We start from the raw sequence: 12,908 nt of genomic DNA on the forward strand, positions 1-12,908 counted from the left end.
TTATATTTATGTCCACCGCAGGACAAAGGCCTCTCCCTGTGATCTCCAATTACCCCTGTCTTGCGCTAGCTGATTCCAACTTCCGCCTGCAAATTGTCTAACTTCATCACTCCGCCTAGTTTTCTGCCGTCCACGACTGCGCTTCCCTTCTCTTGGTATCCATTCTGTAACCCTAATGGTCCACCGGTTATCCATCCTACGCATTACATGACCTGCCCAGATGCATTTTTTTCTCTTAATGTCAACTAGAATATCGGCTTTCCCCGTTTGCTCTCTCATCCACACTGCTCTCTTCCTGTTTCTTAACGTTAGGCCTAACATTTTTCGGTCCATCGCTCTTCGTGCGGTTCTCGGAGCTTCTTTGTTAACCTCCAAGTGTAGCCTGCACCCAAATCAAGGCACATACCAGCCGCGGAGGCGTAGCGACATTGACTTTCCGCTGCTAAGCCCGAGGGTGCGGGGTCGCATCCCGGCCGTGGCGACCGCATTTCCATGGGGGCAAAATCGAAAATTTCCCGTTGTACCGCGCATTGGAGGCACGTTAAAGAACCCCAGGGTCTCAAAATTAATCCGGAGTCCTCCACTACACCGTGCCTCATAATCACATCGTGGTTTTGGCACGTAAAAGAAGCCAAAAATTAAATAAAGATTTGAGGCACACAGATTGTGTACTATACCACCATCGAAATGGAGCTGCCGCATCCGTTGCCGAGGTGGGATAAGTGAAAGCACCACTCACTTCCCGTGGGAAAACAGATCGCTACGCGATTGGCCTGAAGCGGACCAGCCAACGTTACTAAAGGCTAGGTTCAGTTTTCAAACTTCCGTGGCTGCGTGGGACCCTCTCGCATCTCGTGGCGCTGCTGTAGCGCTAATTTGCTGGTCGGTCACTACGGCGCTGCGGAGAAGCACTGTCCGCGGCTGTTCACGTGGTTTGGCGGTGTGTGTGCTTGCGTGTTTTGCTGCAGTCTCGGTGCTTTTTGCCACACTCTTGTGCGTGCCGTGTGCATTTTGATGAGTTCACGGCCCGTATCATCAAAAGTGATTCTTATGCGCTGTTCCTGCAGCGAGAACGTGCCTTGAATGTGCAGGTAAAGTCAAAGCTCATGTACAGTCAACCACAAAAGTTTGCGGACCACGCGAGCGCGTGGCCAAGAGCCTCTTCGCGACACTTCCGCTACGTCACCAGCGATCGACAGCAGCGCTACGTTGAAGACGCATCCCTCCTTAAATCTATGGCCTGTCTATTTTCGCACTGTGCGCAAATATTTTCTACCTATCTCTTTCAACGTGACGCTCTCTTTGTTAGCCAGGGCTACTTGCTTATATTTTGAGAGCAGAATATCAGTACAAGTAATCAGACAGCGTATTCTTCGGCTGTTATCAGTTCTATTTTCGCGTAGCCACGCTGTTTTTTTTTTTTTTTTTTTCGTGAGTGCGTGAGTGAGCGGTGAGGCAGCCATAGGGACACAGATGCTTAGTCAGTAGGCAGAATTTTTCCGTTCCTCCCCCATCGCTAAGTGACAGTAGCGGCCGGGATTTGATCGCCTGCGCCCAGGTTTTGCTGCGCAAAGCCCGAACCACCGCGCTGCTATAGTGGTTACATTTAGAAAAATAAGAAATAATCGGGTGCGATGACTCTTTTTGTAACCCTTTGCGACACGGCGTCCTCGTTTGGGGACTCGAACTTCGGAGGCGCGTCCCACGCCACGTGTTTCTTCAAATGACCTAAAACTCAGTGTGCACATTCGTGTCCGCTTCCTGATGGGACAACTAGCGGTCAGTTAACTTCATTGTCCTGCGTATTGCTGCAGATGATCACTTTGCTGGAGACACTACCATGTTAGACAATCGTTCGACGTGCCGCGTTCCAAGACCAACGTCAAGAGTATTTTTTTTCTCCGGTCGACACTAATACAACCGAAAAAGCAAGTGTGCATGCGTTTCGGGACTAATAGTTGATTCTTTTTATGCAAGCATTGAAGCTGACGGATTTCAGAATAATTAGATAATGAGTTATACGCTAATTAATTTTTTTTACTGAAACTCGCACAAAACAGCACATTGCTTCGTCTTCTTTCTTGGAATGTAATAGTGAGCGTCTTGAAATGATGCCATGCGCATTTGACGCATTTGCAGACAGTGCATCATAATTCGTGTCTGAAGGGGATGAATTTATTCACAATACATTTACAGAAGTGTCATGAAACATAGGTCTCTCAATGATCTAGTAGGAAGTGAAATGTCCGCCGTTTTCTAACACCTTATTGATGCGTGTGGGCATCGACTCGTACAAAGATTCAGTAATCTCCGGTCGACCGCGCAGGCTTTCCCATTCTTGTGCGATCGCTTGCCACAGCGTATCGGCCGTGCGGCCGCGGTTGGCTCGTGTGGACAGCCGTTTCTTCAACATGCCCCAGACATTTTCTATGGGATTCAAGTCGGCGCCACATGGAGGCCACTCAAGCTGGCAAACAGCATGTTCTTCTAGCAATGACTGGACGATACGTGCTTTATGGATCGGGCTGCGGTCGTGTTGAAAAAAATAGCAGCCGTCGCTGAAGGGACCGTCCAGCGCATACGGAACGAGGTGTCTAGTGATGACGTCGCAGTACCGTGACGCAGTGAAGGGCCCTTCCAGACGCACAAGGGGACCAAGGCCATCTTTGCTGATTGCTCCCCACACGCTCACGGAACACCGTCCACTGGATAGAACACTCTGTGTGTAATTAGGCAGATATCTGCAAGAAATAGCATACAATTGGGTTCCAGCGGCGCGTCTAAAAATGTTGTGATTCCTCTTGCGTATGAACTTTATAATGCTGTTATAGAGTTGCAATAGAAAACGTGCAAACATCATTAGATAGTACTGAAAGACCCACTGGCAGCTTTTAATTAGCCTCAGAGTAAGTAGTACTATGAAACAATCGTTAATGTTTTCAACATAATACCACTACAGAAAAATCTCGTAATGTCCAAAAGCTCATTTTACGTGAAACATGTTGTGATGCAGAATTAGCTTCGTGAATTAACTGCCAATACACTGTAAACACACCTGCAGTTTAGTGGACGCCAAACCCGCTTCCGTTGGTCCCAGCGCGTGGAAAAAGTTGACTCGTCGCTAAAGATGACATCGCCCCATTTCTCTGTTGTCCAATCTTTCATTGCTGTAGCGAACATGAGTCGTTCTTGTAGCTGGCTGTCTGAGAGGCAGGGCTTCTGTGCTGCTACGAAAGACTGCAGGCCAAGCTCACTCAGCCTTCTTCTTACAGTCTCAGACGATACCGTGAGCGAGAGCGCTTCTCGGATATCCTCTGCACTTTGAAAAGGATCAGCCTCGTTGGCGGCCGTAATCAGGCGGTCCTCTTCCTCAGTCGTGGCCCTTGGACGCCCACTGCGCTCCATATCTGTGAATCTGTCATCGTCGCGGAAAGCTTGAATAATCCTATTTACGGCAGTCCGGCTCCTGTTGGTTCGGCGGCAGATTTCGCGCTGAGGTCTTCCCTCTATAAATAAACGCACAATGTGCCTTCTTTCGACAAGTGGAACACGCAGCGGCATCTTTCCAAATAGGCAATCACCACGTGGCCTGAAGCAAGTCTACTACGTTTTCAGCGACTGATGCGAAGATGCGCCTATGTGTGAAACAAAATTTTCTATGCATCCGCTTTTTCTTTATTTTTGATGACAGTGAAACACCTCCCTACCCTTTCTCTCAAGACGCAGAAGCAGCAACACTCATTGGACCAAGATGCTGCCAACCAAAGTGCGCCAGTAAACGTCGCGTAAAAAAATCGTCGCAGCGCTTCGTGAAACTTATCTACCCACTGGCACACCAGTCGACAAAGGTTGCAGTGATTGCTCCGATACTGCTATCAAGCCAGATATGTGGCGGTCTTATCGCAGACAGCGCTCTGCGTCAACACAACGAACTAACAATGTCATGCACGGGAATAAAAAATTAACAGGCAGGCGAGTACCAAGAGGGCTCATATCCGGGAGAGCGCCCCTGTCGCCGCTAGGTGGCGTACCGCTAGGTGGCGCGGATAGGCAGTCTGGCACGCGCTCGCGTGGTCCGCAAACTTTTGTGGTTGACTGTACGTTTGCACATTGCAGTTGTGAATGTGGGGCCCCGATGAAAGAAAATAATGCTCGCTTCATTTTCATCCCGAAATGAAGTGCTGAGCGTGTCTACACATCGAGAGAAGGTGCCTTGTATTTATTCCTAGTATTTTAGAGGAGGACACCGATCGGCCTGCTGACAGCTACAACTGCTGATTAGTAGCAACGATTAGCACTAATTAAAATTGATTGAGTGAATAAGTAAAAATTCAAGGGGCACTTAGTTATCTACGGGGATGAACGCGAAAGCATTGCGACCACCAAAGGTCGTGGGTTCGAGTGCCTTAATTAACTCCAGCTTTATTAACTGGGCCTCCAATAAACTTGCCTTAATTACCACTAACGGTCGTGGTTTAGACTACCACCAATGGTCGTGCGTTCGAGTGCCTTAATGAAATGTCTCAATTAACTGTGATTTAATTACCGTCGCCTTAATTAACACCAGAGGTCCTGGTTTCAACTCCCACCGAATGTCTTTGGCTAGAGTGCCTTAACTCCGTACTAATTACCTTGCCCTTAATTAACTGCGCGTTAATTACCTCCAGCGTTCGTAAGGTTCGACTTCCACCAATGGTCGTGGGAACGAGTGCATTAGTTAGGTAAATCATGATTAACTGTGTCCTAATTTAATGCGTCTTAATCCACTTTGCGTTTTTGAACTTTCCCTAAATAACTTTGCTTAAATGGGGTCAACAACCGCCTTGATTGACCTATTTGGGCTCCCTTGACATTTTTGACCCTTCCGTAGTCACGCCAACGCCGCCTACGCCGTTCCGCCTCATGAGCCCTATAATTTCTTCGCATTAATAATTTATTAGTACCAATCAGCAACAGCTGATATCAGTGGAGCGCAGCGGACGGCTAGGGCTATTGGGGACCTGGACTAAGGACTCCAACAGCGCACACCGTAGGAGCGCAGCAGCATTTGCACAGCTCAGTAAAGTCTTTCAACCAATCTGCTAAACCTGAGGCTATGCAATCATTTAAAAAACGCATAGGTGAAAACACGGGTTGCAATCGTAAACGCCGAGAGTGGCGATGTGGGCTTGTTGGTCTGTCATCATGGAATGGTAATTCGGAAGCACATAAAAACAAGGACACGAGAAGAAACGAAGATTGTCTTCGTGTTCGTTTTTTCTCGTGTCCGTGTTTTTTATGCGCTTCCAGATTACCATTCCATGCAATCGTAAGTTGCGAAGTCGGAGGGCCAGAGCGCCTTCGCTATACGCTTAGCTGCACCCGGGTAGAGCTACCTGCGACGCTCCCGGCCTCTGGCGGCAAGCCGAGGCAGGAGGGCACCCGCGATGTACAGCGCCTACGGAGAGTTCAACAACTGAACCTAGTCTAGTAACGTTGGGACAAGCTGCATCGGAGCCGCCATTTCGGTGTATGACGTTTTCTCCATTGCGTCACAATATCGGAAGCGTGGGGGAGGCCTAAGATAACCGATTCTGCGGTAAAATGAGGTAACCTAGTTTTGAACCAGCCGTAGTTTTAATAACGGTGCGAGAAAAAAAAAACGCGATGACAGAAGTATAGGCATATATAGATCCTAGCTTTTATTCTTCTATATTAAGTCACCTTATTCGTTTATCATATCATAAGAAGCCTACAAACAAAGAGACCAAGGAAAACATAGGTGAACTTGAGAACCCACTACTTGTGCTTGCTAGTTGAATAAAGAAATGATAGATTAATGAAAATGAAAGGGGATGAAAAAACAACTTGCCGTAGGTGAGGAACGATCCCACGTCTCCGCATTATGCCGGCAATGCTCTTACTACTTCAGCTACCGCGGTGCCGTTTTCCCATTCACTTTCTAAGGTATTTATATCTTACTACTACAACTAACCCTGGGAGTGTTAGCCAGCGCCACCAATCACAAACCTTGGCGGCGGATGTGGAACATCCTTTCTGCCGCAGGCATCACGAGTACGTGACGCTTGAGTTATGTACTTGTCATGTAATGAACGAGAAGAAAGAGAACCGAGGGACCGATTAATGAAAATAGCGCCCCTAGGTTCGCTTTCTTCTCGCTTATTCGTTTATAGAAGTTATGAAATTTTCGCGTCCGTGGCAAAGCACAGGATTTTTGTAGTTCTTACCTGTCATCGGCATGTTGTCATGTGCACCGCCAAGCCTTCTCCGCAAATAATGAGTGCTCGCATTCCCAGGGAAGCGTGCTTATTCACAATTTATGTTAATGATAGTGAGCAGGGCGTAAATGCGGCCTTAATAGTAGCATACGGGGACGATGCCACATTTCGCCTTGCTGATTTATGTGAATTAGCCCGCAAAGAAGAGGTGGCGCTTGGTAAACTACAAGCACGGGCATGGCAAAATTTATTAAATATAATCCGGAGAATCATTAATTTTACGCGGTGTTATACACACGAAAAACACACACACACACACACACACAAAGCCAGGTAATGGGTACCGAGGGAATGAAATTACTTCGTTTGTAAAGTCGGTAAAAAATTTTCGTGTAATTTTCTGGAACCAACTAAACTTGAATGAACATATCGAGCATCTCCAGCTAGTACGTATAAACGTTTGTTTCTTTGTGTGCGTGTCTTCAATTTTGCGCGGCGAATATTAATTAAGATTATAATTATGACGACGATACCGGCTCGCCTTAATTCCGCCAGACGCACACACGCTCCGAATAATGAGAAGGCCTTATACATCCGCTACGACTCCAGTGAGCTTCCAAAGGCTCTGACTCCCTAAAAGTTTGACTAGCGTGCACTTGCACTTACTCAGCCGCACGGGTTCTTTCAAGTCTGATTTACTCTTATTCAGTCCATCCAAGAACCACCCAGAACGCCGTAGCTAACAGCTTCGGATAAGTTTTCACCAATTCCAGCTATCAAGAATTCTCCGAAAATTCATGTGCACGATATTTTTTTTCTTTTCATTCCGCCCCCATCTCGCCTCTTTTCTGCCTCTCTCGTGTGCCTCAAATGATCCCATACAACTGCCCCTGAAAAGAAAACTTTCCCTGCACGACGTGTTTTCTGGTACCTTTTGTCACCAATAGGTGGCGCGACGTGTTCACCTTGCGCGTCGCACATCGTATCCTGTAAGTTCTCTTAGCCGCGCTGCTGTTTGGAGGGAAAGTAAAACGGCGAGGCAAGCGCTTTGTGGGAAAGCATCGCGCTGCCGATGCCGTCACCACAAAGGCCGCTGATGCGCTTTTCATTTGTTTCCTTGAACTGCCTCGCGCGTAACTTCCCCAGGCCGTCGGAAAGGTCTCCGCTGTTATGTTCAATTGTATATTCCACAATGCATTCTTTTTGCGTATAATATTCTTTTCGTTCATTCATTCGTATTTATTAATTCATATGGCCGCTTTGATTTATTTGTTAAAGTGCCTTGTCACTGAACAAGTTAGTGCGGTATACTATACATTTTTAGTATACTATACTAAACTATACGTTTACTAACACACACCACGCAGACAACAGGACACACACGAGCGCTTGTCTATATCGGGCTCACTGTAGAACGTTTGTCTTTCGCGCCTTACAACAGAATTTATTTTTTTACATCCACCTTTAAATCATCTTTCCCTGCCGCGTGTCCAGAAATTTCGGGAATTTCGGAAGGCCTTCTTACTGTGATCCAGTTTTACAGTTGAGACTTGGAAACTTCTCCACAATAAATATTCATGCTTAACTCCCCGAGAAATATTTGGTATAATGATTAAAAATGTATAGCCGAGTAACCTGCTGCTTGCAGGTAGCCCTGTTCTGTTTGTCAGCATCTAAGTTGACTTGACTACGGACATGAACCGGCAAAGTCAATATTGTAGGTGTTTTGTTCAATAACCTCGCGAGGGGCAGCAACAGCTGTAGCTTTGTGGTGGCACGTGCGTCTTTGTCAACCGTTTAATTATTTGAGTTCGCAGACAAATAAAAATGTGGTGCAGCCTATATGACAGATTTTATGGTGTGATGGACGGCAGCTTATAGTATATACATATTTTTTCTGTCTTCGTGGTCTGTGATGAATCCTGTTTCGATGTTTTTACCAGTGCTTGTGTAAAACTTTTGATACCCCTCCTGAATGGGCCCATGCTTGGGCATGCAGTATTTTATAAATAAATAAATAAATAAATAAATAAATAAATAAATAAATAAATAAATAAATAAATAAATAAATAAATAAATAAACTTGCCGACGTCCTTGAAAAAAATTGTCTCGCCATCCCGACCCTGCGAAAGTCCAGCGAAGCTGTTGAACACTATACATATACAGATGCTTTCCTTCACCCCATTGGGAACAGTGCTTCCGTAGCGAAGCCGAAACGTTCTTTATCCATTTTCAGCATTTCTTTTGGTCGGCGTTTGTCGTTTCATTGCTTCCTGTTGAAAACCAGCGCTACAACTGCTGAGGGGGTATGTAATGCTTTGGAGTAATGCTAGTATTGCCGTTTTAGAGTTATGCTCGTAATGGGAGTAACGGTAATTTTGACAGCCCGTCGCCGCCCCTAGCGGTGCTGCAACAACATTGAAATCATTTGATAGGCTGGTTGCTTTATATACGAAAGGCCAGGTACGTCACTCCCTACGTCGCAAGCTGCCGTCGCCGCGGTAGCTTGCGCGACAGTAATCTTTAGCGGGAAGTGCATGCGGGGAGCGCTACCCAGCTGCTTAGAATGGCATGTAGGCGCAGGAGCGCCTTATCATCAATTATGTTGTTCAGATGCTTGTTTTGAGCTTGTTCTTTATTGAAGCGTGTGCGGTTCAATATGTCGTATGCGCGATTCCAAAGAATGTACGCACTCTTCGCTTCAATCTGCTCAGTGCCTTACGAGCCATTGTTTTTTGTCGACGTTACGCCATGCTCCTAGCCATAGGCAGCTTCGCCGTAAAATATCTAGCCGCACAAGCGCGAGAAATGCCTTGGCACCTCTTTTCCATGATTTAAACCGAGCTCACCACATTGCACAATGATCTTCAGAAGCTCACTTCCTGTCACTTCGAGGAGCGACTGACGGTGGTCCGGCGTCAGTTGTACATTCACTAGACTGTATACGCACACACGCTTTGCCATCCCTTCGATACGGGCTTCCCACACTTTGTTTCCTCCGCTTTGATAATGCATTCAGATGGAACGCGGGTGTAAGTAAGAAGCCAAAGAGGACGCAACCGAGTAGAAAAGGCAGACAGCGGCCGTACACGTGGCACCCGCGCATCCCCGTAGCTGTCCCGTTCGTGTAACGCTTAGACCTGCAGTGGGCGCCGAGTCCGGAACGTTGGCTCCATAAGACTGGGAAATGTCAAATGACCAACCACAGGGGTCGGAGGCTCGTTAGTCTTGAGCCGACATCACCTTTTTCTCCAAAGCTTCTGAGTATTCTCAGCATGATGGGCCGATTATGACAGGTAGACTCTACTGTCAAGAGGCAGAAATTTGCACCGTCTAAACAAATCATACACGCGTTCTTCGTCGTGCGCATTTGCGCAAATGTTATGCGCAAGAAAAGAATGTATTAGGTGTTCGGGTTAAATTTCACAGTTGGTATAGAAATATGCATTTTCTATGTGTATTGCTTTAATTTAGATATAATTTTTATGCTTTATTTATGCTGCGCACATCCAAATATACGGACCGCAAGGGACGCGAGCAAGCCATCGAAATACCTATTCTAGCGGCCATCGTCATCATCATTGGCCACCTTTTATTTATGGCGCGCTCAGGTGCATGCGCCTCGTTCCTCGTGCTTCGAGGTCAGAAAAAGAGAAGAAGAATGAAATATAGCCTCTGCCATCGGCCTGAACGGTTGCTTGTTCTTTCGCTCGCCGGCTCACGCATTGTTATAGGGGACCTAACCTCGGCCCCTACACCTATTATAAAGGAGCTGCCTGCATCATGATGACTCGCGCCGGGCAGCCAAATGGCGCAGTCAAGCAACTGCTCACTGCACGAGAGTGGATAATCGGGCCATCTGGTATATAGATCCATGGTTGTTTGGAAGGGGAAACACACACAACGAAGAAGAACGAGACAGTCGATAGACAGACAAAGACAGTAATCTAGCGATTCAAGACAGATGGCTAGATTACTGGTAGCTCGCTATCCTAATAACGTTCTCGTTTTTGCAGCCCAAAGGTTCTAAAAAGAATAAAAGGACGATGCTGTACTCGGGCTTTTACATAAAGGCGGCAAACATTCGCGGTTGTGCCTTATTTACACGCGTAAAGCCGCTGCAATAAATTGCAGCGACTTTGCTCAGTACTTGATAAGAAAACAACAACGAAGAGAGGAGCTCTGAAAAAAAAAGACATTGGTGCTGGTAAACAAGCTAATGGATATGTCTACTGTCCACGCAGTGTTATCTACTGTATTACTCTGTCCTGCAAGAAAACATACATTGTGCCGACTGGGCGCTGCTTGAATGTGCGCATGCTCGAAAGGCTGCACCGATTTTGCATCCAATGCGCAAAATGTGGGTGCGTTCCACAATTTTCGCACACTAAGTACTGTCTTGCAATCAGCACTCTTATATGACAATCGTTTTCACTGATAGAGTGGGAAATTTCATTTATAGATGGCACGTGTATATAGTGTAATTATTTCCCTTCCATTTTGTTTACTCCGCACTTGACGTCTTCTCACGCATTTATTCCTTGTGTGAATAAAATTTAGTTCCAGTCCGCGCTCGTTGTTCTTCGTTGTGTGAGTTCAGAACAATCATGGACTGATCAACGCACCTTGAAAGCGATACCACAGCAGACGCAGAGTGGCGGCTATGAGGCCGTGACTGAAGACCGCGTGTCATGAAGAGAGAGGAAGGCAGGCAGGTTTCCGGTTTGCTACGCTACACTGGGGTGGCGGATACAGGGATTGGAAAGAGGGCAAAGAGAGAGAGCAAATTTCTCCAAACTGTAATGATGCTCGGAAGTGTCTCCGGTGAGGATGGTAAGATACCGCTACAGACGTTTCTTCACATGGACCCAGGCTGAATTCAAATGGGCTTATTTACATTGTTATGAAGCCTTGGGTGGAGAGGGTGGCTGCTGGAATACCTTATATATATGGGGCGGCAGCATGACTCGATCGGCTCCTTTCCACACCGCTGAGAAAACTCAGAAATGGTTACTTTTTACTATGTCACCGGTCCCTGCACTTGGCCCCCTAACTACCCTGATTGCAAACGTATGAATAATCATTAGTGGGGCGTGGTTGAGCAGGTAGGCATCCGCGAGGCCTCTAACGCCAATCAAGAGGATTCAGGCGGCTATTGCGGCTTTCCCTCTGGACACCGTGAATGAGGCGCCGTTGCATGATTCCCGAGCCGCCGCGAGGCAGTGGTGACTCGTTAGGGTAGACCCATTGAGGGATCTCACTTTCCTACCTTTGCAGCGTTATGTGCCCTTTCCACGTGTCCAGTAAATTTTGTTTTGCTGAGGATATGGATTATTGTCGTCTTTGAAAGCTACAAGTGTCAAATTTACCCCGAACACCGTTGTAGTGCTTTAGAAGCTTTACTTCAATTACCTGACGCGCGATCACATGCTTGTGCAGCTTCGGTCGTCTATCGAAAAGTGCACATTTATCGTTGCAGCGTGCAAGTGCTCATGGAGCAGTACGGTCTTGTCGCACCGGTTGTCTTTCCGGCAGAGCGTGCGCTCTGCGTGTTGAGCCGACTTTTCCAGGCTTCAGTTATATTCCCTGACGCTCCTAGTCCTTACCTTCATCCGTTCTTTGCTCGAGTTACAGTTCTATATGCAGCGCCAGGTAATCATGAAAGGTATGGTTAATACACTACAATGTCCTTGTGATCTCCTGGACGCCACGCACCTCACCACTGAAAGCAAGTTAAGAATGTTGGAGTGCATTAAATTATAGAGTTGTCAAATACATTCATGTTTCCTTTCAGGTTTCTTTATAATCATTTCAAAGCCTCCATGCTCGTCATTCAAGGAAATTGATTGAAGGAATAACAGCAGGTCATGGTTGTGAACACGGCCTGTGAACTTGGCGTGATGCTCTCCCAGTAGAGCTGCAGTGGCATACATGTGCTTGGATGTCTGCTTGGTGGGCACGTCGCTTCCAGATTACTGCCCTGGGAGGCAGAACTGATTTGTAGCCGCATGCACATCTCTCAATACCAAGCACGTTTCATATCGCGCCTCAGGTTGCTCGTTCATTCGGCTGCCGAATGAGCGAGTGTGCGATCCGCCTAGCAGTGCACAAGGCAGCTTCGATAACGACCGCTACGGCCGTGTTTTCCTTACCGTCTCAGAGAAACTTGTGCGGTCAGTAAATAACCCATGATTTCCAGAAAAGGCGTCTACGAATTGAGCCTATAGCATGAGGCGTCCGATAAATGAACTGGCACGAAGTAGCAATTGCCTGTTGTGTGCGTGGGTTGTCTGCCGTAACTCACATTCCGCGGCGCAAAGCCCGACCCGCAGTTTCTAATTAAAATGAGGAGCTCAAAAGCGGCGCTCCCCGGTAGCAGCATGAAGGACGCGAATGCTGTCTTCTGATTGGCTGCTCCCGAAAAAGCATTCTCGTTCGCCCCCACCACCTGCGTTCATTTTTGGCGCTTCTTTGCCGCTGCATGCCCCCCCTCCCGCTTCTTCGCGGAGAGCCCGCTCTTCTCCCGCGCCGTGTGTTTACTCTTTTCTCTTCCGGCGCCTGGCGGAGCAGCCTCCCTTCAGGGGAGAGCTCGCGACGCTCCTCGAAAATCGTCGCTCGCGATTCCATCTCCGCGCATGAGTTCTTTTTTCGCGCCGTTCACTGAGCGGAAGCAAAACGAACGCGCCTTC

General features: G+C 47.3%; 1 protein-coding gene across 1 annotated transcript in view; it reads left to right on the top strand.

The window, feature by feature from the left end:
• The window catches only part of LOC119456565 (NGFI-A-binding protein homolog), a 624,616-nt gene that overhangs the window by 150,305 nt on the left and 461,403 nt on the right, over positions 1–12,908 (top strand). The gene's annotated exons all lie outside the window — the stretch shown is intronic.

This window comes from Dermacentor silvarum, chromosome 6, assembly GCF_013339745.2.
Source record: "Dermacentor silvarum isolate Dsil-2018 chromosome 6, BIME_Dsil_1.4, whole genome shotgun sequence".
NCBI classification, from domain to species: Eukaryota; Metazoa; Arthropoda; class Arachnida; order Ixodida; family Ixodidae; genus Dermacentor; species Dermacentor silvarum.